The sequence below is a fragment of the Capsicum annuum genome, chromosome 8, assembly GCF_002878395.1.
Source record: "Capsicum annuum cultivar UCD-10X-F1 chromosome 8, UCD10Xv1.1, whole genome shotgun sequence".
Taxonomy (NCBI): domain Eukaryota; kingdom Viridiplantae; phylum Streptophyta; class Magnoliopsida; order Solanales; family Solanaceae; genus Capsicum; species Capsicum annuum.
The window spans coordinates 55,257,012-55,279,176 of NC_061118.1; positions in this window are offsets into that span (position 1 = coordinate 55,257,012).

Consider the following 22,165-nt stretch of genomic DNA (forward strand, 5'->3'; position numbering starts at 1 on the left):
TTCTACTAAAGAATTAATATTTCTCCGAAAGTTTCCTTTCTTTTTCCTTTCTTCCTTCTCTCTCAATTTTTCCAAACTAGGATTTCTCTCATAAAAACATCCCCCCTAGCCTCTCAATTGATTTTTCAAACCCAGAGTTTCGAAACCTAGAATTTCCAGCCTCCAAAGAACCCTGAAAAAATCCTTCAAAATTTCCAGCCCCAAACTTAGAACCCTAGAGCCAAGAATCCTCCCAAAAAAAACACCTTGAATTTTCTAATCCAAAAAGGATGAAGCAGAAAAAAAATCCCCCCTCCTCAAAGAACAAAAGACTTCTTATATAAGAGATGAATAGGGGTCCTCTTGGGACTTTTGAAAACGTCCCAATTTTAGTTTCCCCCAACAAATTTTAGAAAAGCAACCAATAGAAATTAGGGAAGTGGATCATCCCCCTAAGGACCAATGAAATTTTACCAAATATGTACGAAATCGTATGGATTAATTCAGATTTTTAGGGATTTGAACGTTAGGAGGAGACACCTAGGCATGTTTCTAGAGGATTTCTTGGCTTTTTCGCATGCCAACTCAACTGTTCGAAGTCGGGTTGATTATGGGATCGGGTGCAACTGTCAGAGCAGTCTGATTTTGGATTTGGATTGGTTTCTCTATTGAGGAAACATGCAGGTGGGTTGATTATGGGATCGGGTGCAACTGTCAGAGCAGTCTGATTTTGGATTTGGATTGGTTTCTCTATTGAGGAAACATGCAGGTGGGTTGAAATTGAGTCTGGTTCGGGTTGATGATTCATGATGTTGAAGACGTTGGGATTTGGATGGTGTTAAGGCTGAAGGTGGATTATTGTTGTTGATTTTTGTTTTTTCTTTGTTGGTTTGAAGAGAAAGAAGATAAGGGGTAAAGGGTATTGGGCTGGATCGGGTAACAGATTGTTAGGCCTGATATTGCTAATTGGAGAGGAAAAAAATGCATGGGAATGGGCCACTGAAGCTGGTTGTTGCTTGGGCCTGTAGAATGGTGTTAAAAACGGGTTTTAATTTGGGTTATTTACTAACCCCTATTAAATCTAATTGGGTTATTAAATAACGCTAATTAAAATTAATTAGATTAGAATAATCATAATTAAATTTAATTGGATTAAGAATAACTCAAATTAAATTTAATCGGATTAAAATAATTTCAATTAAGAAATGGTAAATTTTGGGATTAAGATTGAATTACAATTTAAACGACTTATTTAAATTATAACCAAATTGAATATCTATTGGTCAAGTGCATTACAATTGGGCCAATTGGATTTCAATTGAGGTCATATTCAATTCGTTCGCTAAATTGAATCGCAATCTGGCACGAATCAAGTAATAAATTAACCTCGAGTTTCTTAATTTGATAAAAATCCAACAAATATTCCTCCAAATGAAATGTTTTAAGAACAAATCATATTTAAAATCAAGACTTTATCCATTTGGATTAGTTTTCAAGTTTAATTAATAAAAGTCTAATTTGATAAAATATTCATTTAAATAACAAAATGTATAATCATTAATTAAATGATAAAATTAACTCAAATAAATATTTTAAATTGCATTTATTTGAATATAATAATTGTCGTGATTTTATTTTAAAATTGAAGAAACTCAAAATTAAATTGGATTATGGAGAGCAAAAATTAGGTGTCAACAACAATATATCACAACTGCATTATTGCATTCATTTATACTAAATCTTACAAAGCATGCTCATGTACACTTGATTGTTCGCCCTCATGAAACTTTGAAATGCCACATCTTACCTGGGCCAATTGAATCCCTTTTCTAGAAAATTACATGTTCATATCAACCCGTTTATGAAGGAAGCATAAAGGAATAGGTTCAACACACAACTGGGACATTTTTGCATAATTTTTATCCCCTCATCTCAAATTTTGGAGATCCTAGTCTTGGGAGTTAAAAAGAAAACATAACACAATTGGAAAAAGAAGAAAATCTTTGATTAAAATTGTTCTTCTATACTTTTTAAACTTATAACTGTTAATAGATATTTTAGGAAGGAAATACAACAAAATACAAACCAAAATCGACAACGCAGTTGTTCTTACTATCACCATAATATTAAGCTACATAAGACTTGAGAATGGTATAGGATTTGAACCACCTCTTAAGCTTCTTAGAGCACTGCTGGTTACCATCGGTTTGATTAGAAATGTTGTGTGTGAATTTGGATGTTTATTGTTTAATAAACATATCTAGCTTGTCTACTCCATCTCGTCCAAGGGGGTCTTTTTTCATTTTATCCCTTTTCTTGTTCTATACACTGATGTTTTATTTTTGTCGGTTAGTTTTATCCTCAAACTTCCTTTTCTTTGTTCTCACTGCAACATCTTCTTTACGTCCCACCGAGAGAGGAATATTATCAGAACTTTCACTACCAAAGCCACCATTCTTGGTTGCTTCTTGATTATCTTTTAGCTCTTGTTTTGACCCTCTCAACTTTTTACCTTTTTTCTTGTTCTTCTGTTCGTCTATTTTTATAGAGATGACTCCTTTAACACCTCTATTTTTTGGTAGATCTCCATCTTTGTCACCTATGACACGCTTATTTTTTGCTTCATCACTATTCCCTACAACTGATAATTCATCTCCTGTGTCCTTGCATTTTATCGATTGTTTATTATGGGTATCCTGTTCATTCGTATTGTCATTTTTTTGCAAATCTTCTTTGTTCATGTTAAAACCTTATTCTGAAGCTTCTACAAAGCTTCATTATTTGAATATTATCAAGAAAAAACTCCACTATTGGATGATGCTCGGGATCGAAAGTCTCTGTATATAGATAATTTAAGTACTCAAAAAAAACAGAAACCTAAAATACTGAAGTACTACACATCACCAAAAGCTAAAAACCATTGTTTGACAACTCCGTAATCAACATCAAAAGGATGGTTGTAAATGAAAACTGTCCTTTGCAGATCATCTACTCCCTCGCTTGGCATAACGTTGATCTTTTTGCCTTTACCTAAAATGTCGTCAAGTGATTTATTCGGAGTAGATTCATCTAGTGGTTCATCCAGCGGAAGGAGAGTGTCAATTTCATTTTTCTTTTTTTTTGGGGTTTGAAATGTCATTCGCTGAAGTAGCTGGCCCTATTGAAGTTGGAGAAATGAAGTTCAGGAGAATTTTTTTTGCAATGTTTGCTTCTTCATCATAGTTAACTTCAGTTTGGTTATCTTCTTCTAAATGGTTGGAGTCATTATTATCCCCTTCAGCTTGCTGAGGTTTTCCATCAATGTCAGTGTCTTCATCCTCCGTATCACTTCCACTATTATCTTTTGCGCTCTGTTATGCAGAAAAAATTGTGTAAATTGAATTATTCCCAAACTCATGAAGTAATACATTCAAGAGATTAAACACCGTAACTAGCATAGTATTACAACATCACCACCAACATTATAGGAAAAAGGAAGAACTAACTGCAAAAAAGTTTAAATGAACATGAAGTGGAAACCATCAAGACTTTAATATTCATTACATTCAACCTAAAAAAGGTTTGAAAAAGAAAATAGAGAGCCTTAATCATAGCTTAAACATTAGGAAGAGGAAATGACACAACACCTATACAAAGCTCTTATAGTTGGCAATTTTAAGGTCGATTTAAGGGAAGTCGGATATGTTAAATATATGAAGTGCACTAAAAAGTGATGAGAGAAGAAGCAAAATAGGTATTATATTATCATTGTCGTTCAACTAATAGTTAATATTTCATAAAGTTTTTTAGTTGAAAAAAAAAAGTAAAATTAAGAAAATAAGTAATTATTTGAGATAAAAACTATTAGTTGAGTGAATTTTTGGGAAATAAATCCTCTAAAAGATAATGTATAATACTCATATGTTTTTTATTCATATCAATAATATATGTATGAAGTGTCTAAGTTGATAACAAAAATATACCCGTGTAGGAACCAGGCAAGTGTGCTGCTGTAGTTGCTAAGAACTCACTTTGCAACCTTTCTCTAATGGTTCGTACAACTTATATACCTGATTGGTGCTATTTTGAGGCATTTGGAAGTGAAGCAAATCAAACTTTATAGCAGAACCTTCAGCTGAACACCTTGCTCTATTCTACGACAAGTCACCAATTTCACATGTATCCAAGGTTTTCTTCTTTAGTTGCATAGATGTTATTATTGAAATGATGCATTCTCGTATTAATCGAGTTTATCATAGAACTATCATTTAGGTTATTTGAACATCTAGTCATGATGAAATTAACGTATAAAGCATTTTAATAATGATATAGGGCACATCACGTTAACTTCCTACCAACCAAGTTTTGTAAAGTAGCTAAACACAACCCAGTTATACTTCAGCATCAACATCAGATACCCAAGGAAATTCGCCGATATTCATTTACCACACCAGTACATGTATCCACCGACCAAGATATCAAACGAAGTAGGTAAAGAGCATTTTTCATATTTAAATTTGAAACATTAAAGGAAATAGATGATTGAGCAAGTACATGCCTACCTTAACTAGGAAGTAGGCAGATTTGTAGGCCATGTGATCCCTGCCACATAAAGGTGGGAACTCTTTCCTTAAATACATCTCCAAATAAGAGAATAATTCAACATCATCCCTTGATGTAAATGGAAACATTGCCCCGACACTACCTATCACAGTCTCGTAGATTATACATTTGCCCCCTCCTGGAATAAGTGATGCCCTTTGTAGGCAAGAGACCATATCACTAACATAAAATTCCACTATTTATTCAACCTTGTTTGGGGCTCTATTAAGCTTCCCCTATGCCCATTTTATTTTTCCACCAATAAGATCTACTTAAATATTATCTGAGACGTTTTGAGGTAATCTCACAAAGTAAATATTCCCAAACATATCATCTCCTTCCATTATGTGAAAATCCATATGTTATGCTACAGTTAGCCCTCTAGGAATCACATCATCAGCAAATATGTATAGTTGATTTTCGTTACGTCTATACTTACAGTCGTAGAATGATGGTAAAAAGTGAAAAATTATAGCATATCAGTAGAAATCAACACTTTCGAAAGTAGCTATCCCCAACTAAAGTTGTTATCATTTAAAAAGGCCCAATAATGGCAGTATACTATGTTAATTTGGTTGAAACCCAATTCCTACACATGCTATGTGCTTTTCCTTTCTTATTTTTATTCTGTTTTTCATTGTTTTCCCTCAACTCTATGGGAAAACTCTCAGTTGCTGATCCAGTAGGTATGGGAAACCCAAATTTTTCATGTCTATATTCTGCCCCACCGATTGTACCACCTTGACCAGAAGAATTGCCTAACATCAACAAAATTAGTAAATAAACATCAAGATTGAATCTTAAATGAAAACCCAAATCAATGAATCAAACAACAACAACAACAACAATAATAATGAAATCCCACAAGTGAAATATACGCACACATTACCCCGACTTTCGTAAGGTAGGGAGGTTCTGATCATCAGTTTGAGTACAACAAATCAAAGTAGATATGAAAAAAAAAGCACGACATGAAAAAATATAGCAACTACTAATAATAAAACAATAATGACAATAAAAAGAACAACATACCCTGTGAAATGAGCGTAGAGTGTACGTGGACCTTAGACTATTGTGATAAATAGTTTGCTTTTAGAGGACCATCTATAACATAGTAGAGGTTTCCAGTGGTTAATAACTCGACCATGACAGGATTAAACTTTTGCTAGTTCTTGTTGGCCCTATTATGTTCTCTAAAATATCAGTTAAAGTTGTGAAGAAACAATAATATCTCTACTTAAATTTATTTGCATCTTTAACACTTAATTATTCGTCATGTATGATATGGTGTCATTTTTCTACTTTTAGCACCATCGGTGACATATAGTTCTTTCTCGGGATCGTTCAAGTTATCCAATGAGACATCAACAGATACCAGTTTATATTTGAATAAGTTAATTTATCAACATATTTATTTATCATGTTCAACTTTAAAATGAGTTGAACTCCATAATTGAAACAGTAAACGAAATTGTTGAAATAGAAATCCACAAACTTAAGAAGCAAAATATTTAAATAACTTGTATATCAGGACTCCACTCAGAATCAAACAACTCCTTAATGTCCATCGGATTCAAAATCATCTCTTCCTCAATCGAAATGTTATTAACATTAGACCTTTAGATAATTTGTACTTCCATAGACATGATTGTACACTTTTGAACCAAAGATCTTACGTAATCTATATCTAGATTTACATATATTCTGCTTGCATGACTGGTGAAAAATCTAACATAACCTATTAATAATAAATGTAATAAAATTTAAGTTTGACATTTGTTGAAAAAATATCACTTCAATTCAAAATAGTGACAGTTAAATTGAGGACAATTACCATAATATTCTTTCACGATTGTAGATGTGACTATCACTATATACAGGCCAACATCCTTATTGTACAATGAAGGAGCAAATTTTTCACCAAGCTCTTCCCATAAGGTAATTTTGACTTTCTCAAAACTATGCATGGAAAAAGACAAAGGAAATTAAAGGTGTATAATTGATATAATTCATCTAAATTTAATCAAAAGAAGTTTTTATACTTTGGTTCTAACCAAATAGGTACTTATATACATATGAAGTTTGGATGCATAACATCAATAAATGACTATAATGAAGATATTAAGCGATTATCTAGAGATGAGTGACTTACTAATTCGTAATAATTTTAATTCCCTTGTTTTTTCCTTCGATCCACAATTCTCTATATCACCAATTTCATATAAACAACAAACCACATCTACAAATGAAGTGGGTGAAGTATGACATTAAAGAATAATGTTGTTGTTTTAATAATTTATGCAACAATTAATAATAAGAAAAATGTAGACCTGATAACACAGTGTGGTTATCCAACCTTTAATCAATCATAGTTGGTTTAATAAACTAAAATCCATTTATAGGAATGTCGATAATATCTTCAGATAAATTATTGGTTACAATTGAGACAGATAAAATAATTGTCAATGGATTTTCAATAGGTCTGTATGCAAAAGTGCTTTCAATAACTTTGAAGTTTTTGATGGTAAATAAAGAACCTTTTTTCAACATGCCTTTCAGCCTGTTCACTTGATTTGTATCTATTATGCCATAGATCAAATTTTTCTGATGAAAGAAAGTCATAAGTGTAATGTAAACTAAAATTTTAAAGAAGAAATAGTGTTTTTAAAATAAAAATCAATGCAAGAAAGTACCTTTTCATCAATAAATATCATTTCTACACTAATCAACTTACCATTTCTCTTGTGATTAATAGCATTCCACATTCTACAAATTCTAACCCTTATCATGAAATCATTTCTTCCAGAAACCAACTATGAAAGAATATAACATGTCATTGTAAAATCTCTACTAAATGGTATACAATCAAAGGGTATGACAGTATGCAAATAGTTTACTTCCAATCTATATATAGTGATATAATTAGAGTATGAAAGGACACAACAATAAATATATGAAATAACACAACAATAAATTAGCAAGATAATTATTCACAAATTAATAGACATTAAAGGATTCTGCGGTTACAAATGAGGAGTATGAAAGAAAGGATTAATGAGGGTCAATAATAAATTAGAAATGTAATAATTCAATGAGTAATATACAATTAAAATACAATTAAAGACACTGAGAGTTATAAATGTGGAAGATGAAGGAACAGGTTTTGTATTTACTGTCACTGTTTTCTGATACCCTTGTTATCTCTGGTACTTGCTTTACAACATATTGTTGTTCAGTCATCTTCAGCTTAATCATCTTATTTTCTTGCAGTATATGCAATAAAAAACATTAGCATTGCAAGCTATACAATAAACTTACAAAATATTTTAAAACTATAATAGAACAGCTCTTGAAATTTTTAAGCATTCTGCATCTAATAAAACTACTACTACCCAGTTCCAAACAATTAGTGGTTAGCAACATGAATCTTCAGTGACCATGTTACTCCATTTAAACTCATCTCAAGCCAATAAAAGAATCATGGATCTAATAAGTTTAAAATAAGAAGGAAAAAGTGTTGCAAAGGCCATCAAAAGGCCTATCATTGTCTGAATGAGGATCTCCAATTCTTTGACATATTATTATTAATACCATAAGTTCATCTATCTACCCCATCATGTATTTGCTTTTATGCTCTGGATATATAGACTTCTTTTAAATGATCACTCTTGATATATGAATTGTTGTCCCATAATATATTAAAGTAGGCTTTTTTATAAAGGACTTATCCTCAAGAAAGAATAGGGACAGTTTGTAGACTCTAAAAAAGTATAGATGAACTCAGCTGATATGATGTTAATTGTCAGGATGCATTATAAATGCATGCTAACTTTTAAGGATTTGAATATAAGAAAAACCTTTGTCAGACTTACCCCTTGTGCTTATACATATCACTCACTGAAACACCTTCAGTAGCTGCCGTGCCCTCCAAAATAAAACCCTCCTATCATAGAACAGAATAAGTTTACGTCTACATTATCTTAAAGTAATTCCTTTAAAAAAGTTGAATACTGAGATGACATTAACAATAGAAGCCAACCTTTGGCAGGTAAAGGTTAAAATGGTCATTATCTTCTTTTTTGATCTTTTTCTGCAACTCCTTATCATGAGCAGCTATCTTATCCAAGGCCTTTAAAATCTTTAATTATTGACCCTTCAGAAAGACACCTAAACCTTCCACAGCTAGCAGCTTCGGCTATTTTAAATTTGAGAAATCCTGTACCCCTTGGTCATCTATAACATACTACATAATCAACATCAAAAGGAAGTTTTCTAATGAAAACTGTCCCCTGCAAATCATCAACTGTAATACCCCATATATTTCTAAGCTAGAAAATTAACCATTATTCCTACGTATGAAACCTCCTATCCTATGATTCATATTTAAGTACATGACTTACAATGAGTATCCTAGTGAGAAGAGAGCTTATGATGTGTTAAGCATGTTCATAAGAGTCTCTTAGAGTAAGGCAAGCTAAGAGCTTTCGAATCCATCAAGTTTTAGTATTTGATTTTGGAAGGGTCATCTTTGAATGAGCATAACTTGATGTATATATGGTATTTTGGCAATTTTAGACCCACCAAATTCTAGAGAATCAAATTATCTTTCCAACGATACCAATTTTACCAAAATTTGACACCCAAACAAGAAGTTATGGCTTTGCAAAGTGGAGTTTGTTGCCTAACATAAGGTGTGCGATGAACAACCTAACTTATGCCATAAGGTGTTGGACGCACAACCTAATGTATGCGATAAGGTATGCACCGTACAACCTAGATTACGCGATAAGGTGTACGCCGTATATCTTATGGCCCAAGTGACGTAAACACTCCATTTTTGGGTCATTTTAAGGGCAGAATCATGCTTTTCCACCCATATATAAGCTCCTAAATATGGGATTTAGCCACAATTGAAGCAAAATATACTTATTTTTCTCAAAAACCTCTCAAGAACAAGCTAGGTTTCCAATTGGGGGATTCAAATTCAAGAATTTTCTCTGTCAATCTTCGTAGGATCATGAACTAAGGTATGCGTTGTGTTGATTTATGGATTCCTTTCATCCATAAAGCTCAAGATCCCTATTTAAATTATAAATCATGTTATTATGTTGTGGGTTGTTGAAGTTTATATGATGGTTGTTGTTTTGATTCCCAAGTTGGGATTTCTATGTGAAATTATGAAACTAACTTAGAATATAAATTAAAATCCATAAATTTGGTGGTTTATGATTTGTGAAATTTGATGATTTCACCTATGCCTTAAGTTGTGCATTATGAATGTTTGAAAGAAACTCTATGAATTTAGTCTAGTCCAGTTCAGTTGATCATGTTCCGTGTCTATTCAGATAGGAGTAGGAATTAGCACCGAGCTAACCCAAGGATGGGAACACACTTATTATATGAGGGTGTGATTCTTAGAAGAAATCCTTGCATTCCAGAACTACATAGCCCGCATAGGTTGAGACATTATAGCCTATTATATAAGGGTAGATGAGGTGGCTTAACCTGTTATATGAGGGTTCCCACCATTCTCTTTAGAGTTACCTTTTATATGAGGGTCACTCACAACTTGTCCTTACCAGTGGTGCGGTATTAATACCCTTCCAATCAGTGCATAGATTAGACCTCAGCTCAGCTATTATGGCATATTTTAGGGCATGTAGGTTAGATACTACTTCCCACAGTTTCATTTATAGAATCAGGACTGTCAGATACAGTCATTTAGTATCAGTAAAAGAACTCAGATAGTTCTTCAGAATTTAAGAATATTAGATACAGTCAACTCAGAATAGTGCGGGACTCAGCTAGTTCCATCAGAACCTAGACTGTCAGATACAGTCACTCAGTATCAATTATTTTAGTTAAGCAGTTATCAGTACTGAGACTCAGTAATTATGTTATCATGAACTCAATTACAGTTATTGTGTATTCATGTATGTATTCTCACATTTATGTTGTCCAGTCAGTTAGTATAGTTCATGCTTGTGAACTCTTTGTATTCAACCTACCTCATATGCATACCAGTACATTCAATCGTACTAACATATTTGCGCTATGGTATTTTATACTATTGGTTTAGAAGCATGTATTTCAGAGCATCAGTAGATTCCAGATATTAGCAGTCAGTCAGCAGTGAGTCCTCATCCTTTGAGGATGATATGATTAGTTATTTCATTCCCGAAAAGATCAGAAAAATTCTCCTGATATAGTTACTGGTATGTTACAAATCTTTCTTATGCATGTTAATACTTTGATAGATTTAGATGCTTCCTTGTCTTTTGTTACTCCTTATATAGCAGGAGATTTCGGAGTTAGTCCTGAAATTCTAGTAGAGCACTTTTCAGTGTCTACCCCAGTGGGTAAAACCATGATAGCCCAATGGGTAGACAAGAACTGTCCGATTATGATATTTCAGAAAGTTACCTTAGTAGATTTAGTCAAATAAGAGATGACTAATTTTGATGTCATTCTCGGCATGGATTGGCTTCATTCCTACAATGCCATAGTCGACTATAAAAATAGAGTTGTCCAGTTTTTGTTTTCAAATAAACTGGTCCTAGAGTGGAGAGGTAGTACTTCAGCTTTCATAGGTCAGCTTATTTCTTGCCTTCAGGCACAGAAAATGATATCTAAGGGATGTGTCTATCATCTTATTCATGTCTAGGACTCCAGCTCCAAAACTCCTAGTATTGAATCAGTCCCAGTCGTGAATGAATATTCAAATGTCTTTCCCAAAGATCTTTTAGGAATTCCACCCAAAAGGGAAATAGACTTCGGCATTGATTTTCTACCGAATACTCAGCCTATATCTATCCCGCTATACAGAATGGCACCAGAAAAACTAAGAGAATTGAAAGAGCATTTAAAGGATCTCTTAGATAAGGGGTTCATAAGGCCCAGTGTGTCCCCGTGGGGCACACCAGCCTTATTCATGCAAAAGAAAAACTGTTCTCTCAGAATGTACATCAATTACCGTCAGCTCAATAAAGTCACGATCAAGAATAGGTATCGTCTTCCCAGAATCAATGACTTATTTGACCAACTTTAGGGTGCTAGTTATTTCTCTAAGATAGACCTCATATCTGGCTATCATAAGCTCAGAGTCAGAGAATATGACATTCTAAAAATAGTCTTTCATACTCGGTTTGGTCACTTTGAATTCCTAGTTATGTACTTTGATCTTACTAATGCCCCAGCAGCTTTCATGGACTTGATGAACCTGTTGTTCAAACAGTACTTGGACATGTTCATCATAGTCTTTATAGATGATATTTTGGTCTATTCCTGCAGTGAGCGTGATCATGCAGACCATCTCAGGATCGTGCTCCAGACTTTCAGAGATCATCAGCTATTCGCCAAATTTAGTAAGTGCGAGTTTTGGCTAAGGTTAATAGCATTCCTTGGCCATATCATTTCCAGTGATGGCATTTGAGTAGATCCTCAAAAGACCAAAGCGGTAAGAAACTGGCCCAGACCTGTCTCTCCATTAGACATCAGGAGTTTCTTGGGTTTGGCTGGCTATTATAGATGGTTTGTTTAGGGATTTTCATATATTGCATCCCCTATGTCTAGATTGACTCAGAAGAGAGTCAAGTTTTAGTGGTTAGATCCTTGCGAGAAGAGTTTTTAGGAGTTGAAAACTCAACTCACCTCAACTCTAGTCTAAGCTCTTCAAAATATTTTAGATAGGTTCGTAGTGTATTGTGATGCATCCAGAGTAGGTTTGGGTTGGGTCCTCATGCAACATGGTAAGGTCATATCCTATGCCTCTATACAGCTTAAACCCTATGAGAAGAATTATCCTACTTATGATCTTGAGTTAGCAACCATAGTATTTGCCTTGAAGATTTGGAGGTATTATCTATATGGAGTTCATGTAGATGTTTTCACAAATCATAAGAGTCTCCAGCATGTCTTATCTTAGAAAGATCTCAATCTTTGTCAGAAAAGGTGGTTAGAGTTCTTGAAAGATTATGACATGAGTGTCCTTTATCATTTGGGAAAGGCTAACATAGTGGTCTGACATGAGTGTCCTTTATCATTTGGGAAAGGCTAACATAGTGGTCGACGCTCTCAGTAGACTATCTATGAGTAGTGTTACTCATGTTGAGGAAAATAAGAAGAAGTTAGCTCAGGAAGTTATCAGCTTACTAGACTAGGTGTCCGCTTAGTCAATATAGAAGAGGGTGATATATGAGTTTAGAGTAGTTCAGAATCATCTCTAGTTTCTGAGGTGAATAAAAAGCAAGATAGAGATCCCAGCCTTGTCAAGTTGAAAGAGTCTGTCAAGGATCGAAAAATAGAGGTTTTATCCCAAGGGGTAGATGGTGTCTTGTGTTGTCAGGGTTGTCTCTATGTTCCAGGTGTAGATGACTTAAGGCAGCGAATTCTTGCAGAAGCGTATGGTGCGCGCTACTCTATTCATCCAGTGGCCACAAAGATATACTGCTATTTGTGGGAGATCTATTGGTGGAGTGGGATGAAGAGAGATATTATAGAGTTTATGGATAAGTGCTCTACATATCAGTAGGTTAAGATAGAGCATCAGAAACCTAGTGGTTTCATGCAGGAGTTCACCATTCCTACTTAGAAGTGGGAAGAAGTGAACATGGACTTTCTGACAGGTTTGCCTCAAACTCATCATCATCATGATTTAGTCTGGATCATTATGGACAAAATGAACAATCAGCTCATTTTCTTCTAGTTCATACCTCTTATTCAACTAAGGATTAGGCCAAACTCTACATCAGAGAGTTGGTCAGATTGTACGGTGTTCTGATATCTATTATTTCAGACAGAGGTACCCATTTTACCTCTCATTTTTGGAAAGCATTCCAAAAGGGTCTTGGTACCCAAGTTCATTTCAGTACAACCTTTCATCCTCAGAAAGATGGTCAAGCAGAAAAGACCATTTAGACTCTAGAAGATATGCTGCGAGTATGTGCAATTGCTTTTAAGGGTAGTTAGGATGACCACTTTTCTTTGATTGATTTTGCATACAACAACAACTATCATTCCAGTATTAAGATGGCTCCATTTGAAGCTTTCTATGGTAGGAGATGTAGATCTCCAATCAGTTGGTTCAAACTTAGTGAGGCCTCAGTCATAGGGCCTGACTTAGTATTCGACGCCTTAGAGAAAGTCCAGTTTATTAGAGAAAGACTCTGGGCTTTTCAGAGTCGACAGAAGTCTTATGCAGATATACATAGAAAGGATCTTGAGTTCGGGATTGGTGATTATGTCTATATAAATATCTCTCCAATACAAAAAGTGAGGAGATTCGGCAAGAAGGGAAAGCTCAGTCCCCGTTATATCAGTCGCTTCAAGATTCTCAATCATTTTGGCAAGGTAGCTTATGAGCTTGAGTTGCCTTCAGATCTAGCCTCAGTTCATCCAATCTTCCATGTCTCTTTGCTCAAGAAATATATAGGTGACCCAAAAGTTCTAGTCCCTATTCAGAGAATAGATGTTTAGAACAACCCTCTTATGAAGAGATTCCAGTCAAAATCCTAGACTATCAGACTCGTAAACTGAGGAACAAAGAAGTCCCTCTAGTCAAAGTTCTTTGATGAAATCAGTCCATTGACAGAGCTACTTGGGAAGCAGAAGCAGATATATAAACCAAGTCTCCTCACCTCTTCTCTGCCAACTTAGATCAAGCTCAAGGTAACAGTTCTCCTTAAACTTATTCAGCTTCATGTTCAAAATTCCATTATACACTTGTTGTTAAACACCATTTCATAATCACTAATGTATTCATGTATCAGTTTAGTTATATAATTATGCATCTGACATGCATTCTTATTGTGAGAACATTAGTTCATCAGAACACTCAGTCATGCATTCATAAATCAGTTACACAAGCATTAGCTATATATGTTCAGTATGATGTGTTTAGTTATCAGTCATGTCAGTCATGAAATCATGTTATGATTGTTCATGTTCATTATGTATTCCAATTTATCTTTTCTCCCCTCTCAATCAGTCTCTTTCGAGGACGAATATTCCCAAGAGGGAGATATTGTAATACCCCGTATATTTCTAAGCTAGGAAATAAACCATTGTTCTTACATATAAAACCTCCTATCCTGTGATTCATATTTAAGTACATGACTTACAATGAGTATTCTAGTGAGAAGAGAGCTTATGATGTGTTAAGAGTGATCATAAGGTCACTTAGAGTAAGGCAAGCTTAGAGCTTTCAAATCCATCATATTTTAGTGTTTGATTTCGCAAGGGTCATCATTCAACAAGCATAACTTGATGTATATATGGTATTCTGGCAATTTTAGACCCACCAAATTGTTGAGAATTGAATTAACTCTCCAACGATACTAATTTTACCAAAATCCAACACCCGAGCAAGAAGTTATGGCTTTGCAAAGTAGAGTGCGTCTCCTAACATAAGGTGTGCGATGCACAACCTAGCTTATGCCATAAGGTGTACGACGCACAACCTAATGTATGCGATAAGGTGTGTACCACACAACCTAGATACGTGATAAGGTGTGTGCCGCATATCTCATGGCCCAAGTGACATAAGCACTCTATGTTTGGGTCATTTTAAGGGAAAAATAGTCCTTTTCCACCCATATATAAGCTTCCAAACATGGGATTTCTCCCTAATTGAATAAAATATACATCTTTTTCTCAAAAACCTCTTAATAAAAAGCTAGGGTTCCAATTGGGGGATTCAAATTCAAGAATTTTCTCCATCACTCTTTGTAGGATCACGAACTAAGGTACACGTTGTGTTGATTTATGGATTCCTTTCATCCATAAATCTCAAGAACCATATTTAAATTATAAATCATGTTATTATGTTGTGGGTTGTTCAAGTTTATGTGATGGTTGTTGTTTTGATTCCCAAGTTGGTATCTTTATGTGAAATTATGAAACTACGTTAGCATATAAATTGAAATTCATGAATTTGGTGGTTTATGATTTGTAAAATTTGATGATTTCACCTATGCCTTAAGTTGTGCATTATGAATGTTTGAAGGATTACTTAGGGGACTAGTTGATGAAAATATTGGTATGTTGATATGTATTCCTATTCATGTACAAGAATATGATAACTATGTGCTTCATGAAATCCCCAACTTATTGTATTATGGATTGTTGATGTTGGTCATGTATTCAAGAAAGTCATGCTTTGTCAGTTTCCTTCTATCGAGTCATGGGGGTACTTGTACTCAAAAAACATAGTTGCGTGGCTAGAGCTAGTGTCATGCTTTCACGATATCCTCAGTCAAGCCATGATCCATATAACTCAGTCAGTCATGTGACTTAGGAAAGCTCAGTAATTCAATAATCCTAGTAGTATTCTGTCAGTCAATGGAACTCTATGAATTCAGTCTAGTCCAGTTCAGTTAATCATGTTTAGTGTCTATTCAAATAGGAGTAGAAATTAGCACCGAGCGAACCCAACGATGGGAATGCACCTGTTATATAAGGGTGTGATTCTTAGAAGCAATCTTTGCATTCCAGAACTACGTAGCCAGCGTAGGTTGAGACATCATAGCCTATTATATGAGGGTAGATGAGGTGGATTAACCTGTTATATAAGGGTTCCCACCGTTCTCTTTAGAGTTACTTGTTATATAAGGGTCACTCACTGCTTGTCCTACCAGTGGTGCAGTATTAACACCCTTCCAATCAGGGCACAGATTAAACCCTAGCTCAACTATTATGGCACACTTTGGGGCATGTCGGTAAGATACTACTTCCCATAGTTTCAGTTATAGAATCAGGACTATCAGATCATTCAGTATCTTGATGAACCGCATGCTCAAGTAGTACTTAGACATGTTTGTCGTAGTCTTCACTGATGACATTCTTGTCTACTCCTTCAATGAACATAATCCCACAGACCATCTCAAAATAGTATTACAGACTCTCAGAGCCCATCAGCTGTTCACCAAATTCAGTAAGTACGAGTTTTGGTTAAGGTAAGTAGCATTTCTTAGTCATATAGTTTCCGGTGATGCAATTAGAGTTGATCCTCAAGAGACCAAAGTAGTGAGAAACTGGCATATACCCATCTATCTGTCCGATATCAAGAGTTTTTTAGGTTTGGATGGCTATTACCAATGGTTTGTTCAAGGATTTTCTTTCGTTGCATCCCTTATGTCTATATTGACTCAGAAGAAAGTCAAGTTCCAGTTGTCAAATTCTTGTACGAAGAGTTTTTAGGAGTTAAAGACTCAATTCACTATAGCCACAATTTTGACTTTGCCCTACAGTTTAGATGGATTTGTTATTTATTAGGATGCTTCTAGAATTGGTTTGGGGTGTGTTTTGATGCATAAGGGTAAGGTTGTGGTCTATGCCTCTAGGCAGCTTAATCCCCATGAGAAGAATTATCCCACCTATGATCTTGAATTAGTAGTTGTCATGTTTGCCATAAAGATTTGGAGGCACTATTTGTATGGGGTACATATTGATATATTCATAGACCACAAAAGCCAGCAGTATGTATTTTTTCAGAAAGATCTAAACTTGCGTCAGAAAAGGTGGTTAGAGTTATTGAAAGATTATGACATGAGTATTCTATATTATTCGGATAAGGCCAATGTAGTGGAAGATGCCCTCAATAGATTATGTATTGGTAGTGTTGCTCATGTTGAGAATGGTAAAAAGAAGTTAGTTCAGGAAGTTCATCAGCTTGCCAGACTAGGTTTCCGTTTGGTTGATTCAGTGTAAGGTAGTGTTTGGGTGCAAAATAATTTGGAATCTTCTTTATTTTTTGAGGTAAAAGAAAAAACAGGACATGGATTCTAGTTTAATTAAGCTGAAAGAGTAAGTCAGAGACCCAAAACTAAGTAGAGATTTTTTCCCAATGGGGATACAGTGTGCTATGTTTCCAGGGTAGGCTTTGTGTTCCATGTGTGGATGACGTGAAACAGCGAATTCTTGATGAAGCGCATGGTGCATATTACTCTTTTAATCCAGGGGTCACTAAGATGTACCACAATTTATAGGAGATCTATTGGTGGAGTAGGATAAAGATAGATATTACAAAGTTTGTAGCTAAATGCTCAACGTGTCAGTAGGTTAAGATTGAAAATTAGAAGCCTTGTGGATCTATACAGGAGTTTATTATTCCCACTTGGAAGTAGGAGGAAGTGAACATGGATTTTGTAATGGATTTACCTCGTACTCGTTGTAGCATGATTCAATTTGGGTCATTATAGATAGGATGACCAAATTAGCCCATTTCTTGCTAGTTCATACTTCTTATTCAGTCGAGGACTATGCCAGGCTTTATATCAGAGAGTTGGTTAGGTTAGATGGTGTCCCATTGTCCATCATTTTAGATAGAGGTACACAGTTTACCTATCACTTTTAGAAAGCCTTCCAAAAGGGTCTTGGTACCCAAGTTCACCTCAGTACAACCTTCTACCCTTGGACAGATGGTCAAGTAGAAAGGACCATTCATATTGTAGAAAATATGTTGAGAGCATGTGCCGTTCACTTTAAGGGCAGTTGCGATGACTACTTATCTTTGACTGAGTTTGCGTATAATAACAGTTATTATTCCAGTATTCAGATGGCTCCATTTGAGGCTCTTTATGGGAGGAGATGTAGATTTCTCATTGGTTGGTTTAAAGTAGGTGAGGACACGGTAGTGGGGAATGACTTGGTATTTGATGCCTTAGAGAAAGTACAGTTGATCAAAGAGCGACTTAAGATAGCACAGAGTTGACAGAAATCTTATATAGATGTGAGAAGGAAAGATCTTGAATTTGATATTGGTGATTATATGTATTTGAAAATCTCTCCCTTGAAGAGGGTGAAGAGGTTTGGTCAGAAGGGGAAGCTTAGTCCTTGATATGTTGGTCCTTATAGGATTCTGAGTTGTTTCAGTAAGGTAGCTTATGAGCTTGAGTTACTTGCAGACTTAGCATTAGTGCACCCAGTGTTTCATGTCTCCTTGTTAAAAAAGTGCATAGGTGACCCAACAATTGTAGTCCCTATAGAGGGTATAGATGTTCAGAACAGTCTTTCTTATGAGAAAGTCCCAGTTGAAATCCTTGATCGTCAGATTCACAGACTAAGGAACAAAGAAGTTCCTTTGGTCAAAGTTCTTTGGTGGAATCAGTCCGTTGAAGGAGCTACTTGGGAAGCAGAGGCAGACATGCAAACCAAATATCCTTACCTCTTCTTTGCCAACTCAGACTCAGCCTAAGGTAACAGGCTTCCTTAGATTTACTCTATTCCATACTCAGTTACAGCTGCATAACATTCTCATATCATTCATTCATTCATGAAACAGCTCAGTCATGTGTTATGTCTCAAGATTCAGTCATCCTTCAGTTATGCATGTCAGTGTAAGTATAGTTCCTCCCAATTCAGTCAGTCTCATTCGAGGAAGAATGTTCCCAAGGGGAGTATTCTAAGATCCCGTAAAGTCCTAGCCCATTTTATTCCTTTATAGCATGCCATAAGATGTCCTAGACTTAGAAAATTTCAGCTAAGTGTTGATACTTAGTCTCATTTTTAGCCTTGATATTTCAATGATATTATTTAAGATCTTCTCGGCCTTAGATTATCGATTGTTAAATTGATTCATGATCAAGGTTATCTATAGGTCATCTCAGATGAGTTTTAGGATTTTTGAACATCGTTTGAGTCATATTTGGATGACCAAAAAATCAAGCCAACACGACCATGATGCGTCGCATTGGCTATCACATCGTCACCATCAATGTGATGTGTCGGTGATTGCGTCAACCCCATCAATACAGCGCATCGCCTATTGCATCACTAGGAAAGTTTTGTGTATTAAGTTATGGATTCTGGGGTAATTGAGTCATTTTCCCCTTACAATACTCAACCATAACACAAAATTAAACCTCCTAAGGGAAAAATTCACTCATTAACTAGCAAATACTCTTAAGAACAAAGCCATAGTTTCATCAAGTTCAGGTCCAAGTCCCAAGAATTCACCACAATTATAATAAAATCAACAATTAAGGTATGTTAGGTGTTCATCCTTGGGTCTCCTTCCACCCCTGGAGTTCAAGAACCTTTTGCAAAACTTAAATTTTGATTCCTATGTTATGAATTGAGTTATGCTCATGTTTGTATTGGTGTATGGGTTTCAAGTTAAGATCTTTTATGAGTTCCATGTAATTAAGTTAGCATGTGTGTTGAATTATGAATCTCTCATGTCAAAACCCTTGAATTTGCAAGTTACATGTCATAGTTATGATTCCCTATATGTTTATTTCTCATGTATAATAATCATGCTCCCCAAGTGTTTGATACAATGTCCATATGAGTAAATTATGCATGGTAACCTATTATTGTGTTGCTAAAGTTATAATATGAGTTTATCTATTATGCTATCGAGTCCTGGGGGTATTCATTACCTAAAATATAGCTGTTTACTTAGTTGCAGTAGTTATAGAATAGTACTAGCAAAGGTCAAGAACAATAGTACTCGATCAGTTAACAGAACTCAGTAAACTCAGACCAGTTCAGTCTGTCAATACGATCAGTGTCAGTTCAGTCAAGCCCTATACAATCTAGTGATCAGTTCAGTGTTGATTCAGTTGGGAGTAGGATTTAGCATCGAGCAAACCTAGGGATGAGGGCATTCCTGCCAGTAGAGGGTTTAATCCTTAGTAGCAGTCCCTGTATTACAGAATTGCATAGCCAGTATTGGGTAAGTCGTCCTTCTGCTAGACTAGGCTTGACACAATCATATATGTATTTCATTACTCTTTCTGCCAGATTAGGATTGACATAGCATTGTTAGTATCCCGTAGACAAAAGCTAACACCCTTCTAGCTGGGGTCATAGGTTGGACCCTAAATCAATCTAAACCGGGGTATGTCAGTTAGATAAACACTCACATAATTACAGTTTCAGTCTCAGTATTTAGTAAGGAACTCTGTCAGTTCTACAGAACTATGGCAATTAGTTATCAAGTACTCAGCTATCATAATTCAGTACTCAGCTTTAGTATAATCTCAGATACATGATATATACTGATAAATGCAATATTACTTGTTCAGTATGTTCAGTAGTTATAGTTTTGTATATACTCTCATCCAGTTACTTCATGATGTTCATTCAGTCAGTTATCATCTCATGCATATGAACCCATATGTATTAGCCTTACCTTACTTAGCAAACCAGTACATTCCACGTACTAACACATACTCTCTTTTTCACCATAATATTATATATCATAGGTTTAGATGCTCAGATTCTTGACTTTACTTAGCAGCTTAGGGTATCAGTAGTAGTTATAGTGGTGAGTACTCATATTTCAAGGACAACTTTTACTTACTTCAGTATTTCAGCAGTTCAGTAGTTATTTCAGTCAGAGTTAGTTGGGGGTTTGTCCAATCAACTCCATATTCAGACAGTTAAAGGCTTTCAGACTAGCATAGTCAGTTATTCAATTTTTAGATATTATTATCAGTTATACTCAGTTACTATTTCAATATTTTGAGAACCTTATGGTATTTTCATATTTCTCCCGCACATATGTTTTGGTATTATATCCAATGCTCATAGCAGGTACCAGTCATAGGTTAGCTTGTGGTCAATCAGGATTGTAAGCACCTTGTGATGCCTAGGGTGTAGTCTCAGGGCATTACAATATATTGATGATATGATGATTCCTGGTAAGTCTAGAGGATATATTGATGATATCTATGGTAAGCATATATATATATTTGTGTGTGGATTGCTTTCATATGATTTCATTCGAATGTTCTTTGAGGGTGTGATATTATTCTTGGTATTGTCGATTATAATTCTTTAGTGCTAATCACTTTCTAAGCAGTGTTACTCATATTAGTGCTAAATAGCGAGTAGGAGCCGAATATGCCGAATAATGAGTTAAGATTAGTTGGTAAGTAGAATCTTGTGTAGAATTAAGTCTTCATTAAGTGGGTATATTTAGATTTTAATAATGGATTAATTAAGGAATATTTCCTATTAGAATGAGCTATGTGGGAACTAGTTGTTTATTAAGGGTCTATTTTACTTGATGGCTAGAAGTCTAGAGTACTAGTTAATGAACCTTGTTTAGTTGAAATGTGGTAACTAGCAATTGTGGTTGTTATATGGTTAATGATGAAAATGGGTTTAGCATCGGTGATGATTGGTGACATTGATTACTAAGTTATGATGTTGATTAGTTGTTAAATGAGGATTTGTATATAAATGATTCTATATAATAAAAGACATTAATGATTAGATAGATAATGTTTGAATGATGATTAATGGTCTTTTACTAGATGCTGACTAGTGCAATTATTATGATTAGAAATGAACATTGGTTAAATGGCGACTATGGTATGGTAGTGAATCTTTATTAGATGTTTGATGTTGGCTATTTATTGAATAATGGTTAGTTATTATCCTATGAAAAGAATTACGTAAAGAATCGGTTAGGCTAATAATTAGAGGCCATATGATGACTAGCAAATTAGTGGTTTATTAATAATCATTGGTTATCTATTGATAAGTAAGTAAAGTATATTGATGAGGTAGATATCTATATGGTGATATGATACTGATAAGGTCGGTTATCATTCTTTGAGAGGTTTATCAATAGGTCATGCTAGATGTGGTGGTTATT